This window comes from Nothoprocta perdicaria, unplaced genomic scaffold (genome assembly GCF_003342845.1).
Source record: "Nothoprocta perdicaria isolate Ctin4 unplaced genomic scaffold, notPer1 scaffold_107, whole genome shotgun sequence".
Taxonomy (NCBI): Eukaryota; Metazoa; Chordata; class Aves; order Tinamiformes; family Tinamidae; genus Nothoprocta; species Nothoprocta perdicaria.
This window is the reverse complement of record NW_020454172.1, coordinates 317,003-320,127: the sequence shown is the minus strand read 5'-3', so window position 1 is coordinate 320,127 and position 3,125 is coordinate 317,003.

Below are 3,125 nucleotides of genomic sequence, written 5' to 3'. Positions count from 1 at the left end.
GCATGCGCGGGAGGGGGGGCGGCAGCGGCGCGGGGTTTTCCCGCCCGTTTTGTGAGGCGGCTGTGGGCGCTGCTGGAGTCGGCGATGGCGGTGGAGAGATCCTCGTCGCTCCTCATGAAAGGCGACACTTCCCCTTGTCTGGGGACTCCTCTCTGAGTGAGAGGCGTTGTGGATCTGTGAGACGTTTTCCACTTTGTTTTAGCAGCGTTTCTCTGTGCTTCCCTCTAGCCCAAGTGTGAAAAAGTGGGGGAGCGCTTGCTGTGTTAAGCACTTGGAGATAAATCCTTTTGGTTTAAAAATAAGCGTTAAATAGTAGGTTGTGTTTGCCACCTTACAATGCTTTATTAGAAAAGGCATAGCTGGAGCAGTGTTACAGTTCTTTCCTTTAGAACAGCGCATGCGTAAGAGAACTGGGAAAATTAATGGCAGTTTCTTAATCATAGGTGAGGTAAAAAGAAAGTTTTCATCAAAAAACAGTGTTGGGCCTTAAGGTTAAATTTTATTTTTTAGTGCACATGAACATTTTTGTATAGAGATAATAAGATACAAATAAAACACATTTTCAAAAAGGATGAAGTTTGGGGGTATATTACATATTTAGCTGTCATTTACATCTATTACCAGCAATACCAATTACAAGATTTCTCCAGAATAACTTCCCTAAGGCATGAAAAGGTGAGCGCACAAACCTGGTCTTTGCCTCACTGAGTGGGTCAAAGTTTGGACCAAACGTACCCTGTTGTAACTCTCAGGCTGATGAGGCCTGTTTTAAGTTAATAAGTGTTAAGTCTTGGGCAGAAATTGCCCAATACAGAGCCTAAACTGTTAAATTCTTAGCCTGCCACTGACCTAAACTGAGAATTAAATAATGAGCAAGGGGGAAAGAATGTTGGTTGCCATGTGTCAGCCTCAGTTTCTCCTCGTCAGAATTTCCTCACACACGGGGTTCTCAAGCAAGTCAAAGCAAACTTGGGTGTTGTGTATAATAATGTTGGCAAAAACATTTTACGAGATATCCTGAYATTTTTATGTAGATTTGCATCTTCAAATGTTTAGTTTGCTGGTTAGCTTAATGTTGTGGAAGGAAATGTGTTGCCCRCTGAAAAACGATAGGTTGCAAGAATTTACTTCATAGTATGTCTTTTGTTAATATCCCCCCCCAAAAAAAATATGAACAATTAAATGCAAGGAAAATTAATCAAAAATGCCATTTCCTGTTTAACATGCCTAGTTAAAATTCAGTTCCTCTAATAGCTTTTGGCCTGAGTTCTGAGTATATTTTCTCTGCATGGGTCTCTGTACTTCCCTTGGTGACCGTCTTGCAATTAGTTATCCTTCTGCCTATAAAATTCATCTAAGTGCTGTTTAAAAAAAACATTAAAAGTATAAAATAATGTTTACTTTCAACCACATCCACAATATTCTATTTTTTTTTTCTGAAGGAGAAGAAAAACACATTACTCTGTGAACAAATTCATGAGCCAAAGGCAAGAAGAAAATGGGAGGATACGTGTGGTGCATGGTAGYGTGATTCAAGTGTTTGTGGCCTCACTGTTGCAAGGTTTTAGAAAGGAGTAAAATATCTGTTAACCTCAATTACTCTTTAATTTATTATCAAACAATTGCTCACCTATAGGCATTGTAGCAGAAGTGAAGGTTAGCATGGGTTAGCAAGGCTCTAGGGATTGCAATAATGGTCACTGTTGTCCTCCGAAAGCGGATGTGATGGTTCCCAGAGCCACCTCCTTTCCCACAACCCTGGTATTAGAGAGCTCACCTGAGAAACGAAGTTTTTTGTTCGTTTGTTTGGAAAGATTCAAAAGACACAGCCCTTAACCACAAGAACAAATGCTGTTTGAAGGGGTCGGGGATCAGCACCACTCCCTGCTGGCCRCTGAAACCAGGCTCTTGACTGCAGGAGAGTTCAAGACTTGACACACAAATAGTCAAAATTCAGTAACTTGGTTACTTGGACACTCACACAGGAGGGGGGAGTTTTGGTTCCTATCTGCATCTCAGACAATTATCTCTGTGTTTTATCCTCAAAATGTTATAAATGTAACTGTACTTGGACCAGAAGTCTAAGCTCAACTTCCCCCTGCTTGAGAGACATAATTCAGGAGTTGAGAGAGCTGTGATTCCTCTTCCTTCTCAAGTAGTTATCTGAACCTTAAAAGGAAGGTGAAAAAAAAATACTCCTGTTGCATCAGTTGGACATTTGTCAGTATGTCAGATAGACAGTAAGACTAATCCCTAAGTTGTGAGGACAACTGTATTAACTGTAATAACAGTTAATATTTAGTATGCGAATGTAAGACAGGGTTTTGTGAGAGTGCTACATAACTAAGGGGACCTGGGTGTGTTTGCCAGAATGAGTCAGGAACAATCCTTAGCGCTGTGCACAGTCCCAACACCTGAGTCAGTGACAGGTGTTTCATATTTATGGCATTCCTTAAAAAGGTTKCCTATTGGAGCTGCTTACACGTACATTTGCAGGCACCAAGTCAGTAGGTTATTCAACTTCTTTGCAAAACCACCCTTAATGCTAACAAATCTGTGTCAATGTTCTGAAAGGAATCTGAAAGTCACTGACTGTGTATGAGTGTTGCAATAATTCTATCAGTTATGGCAGTAACRCTAACATTCACCATTTAGTAAAAGGGACATCAGTTAGCATTTAACTTTGCACATTTATATTTTTAGGTATTGGATGACTAAGTAAAAGCACTGCTGAATATCCTCCATAGAGTAAGGAATGCTTAAATCGGTTTTCTTATATKTATGTCTGTAAATATCTTATTAGTTCTGAATTATCTATCAATGCATGCCTGAAGTGCCTGTTGCTATGGCATTTCCATGCTAAGTAAATAAATAAATGCTAATATAGCCATTCTATATCACTGTAATTCTGAGTTGCTTCCCTTTGATGTAGGACTAACTTTTTAAAATTGATATATTGTTCTGAAAGAAAGAATGTAAACACTCGTGTTTCCGTGTAACGATCAGCTACATGTGTGAGAAAAGGCGACTTTCCTGGTTGGGTTTAGACTGTTATCCGTACTCTTGCCCAGTGATGATACTTCCACTTTAAAAGCTATGTTGAAATCCCTTTTTTTTTTTTTTTT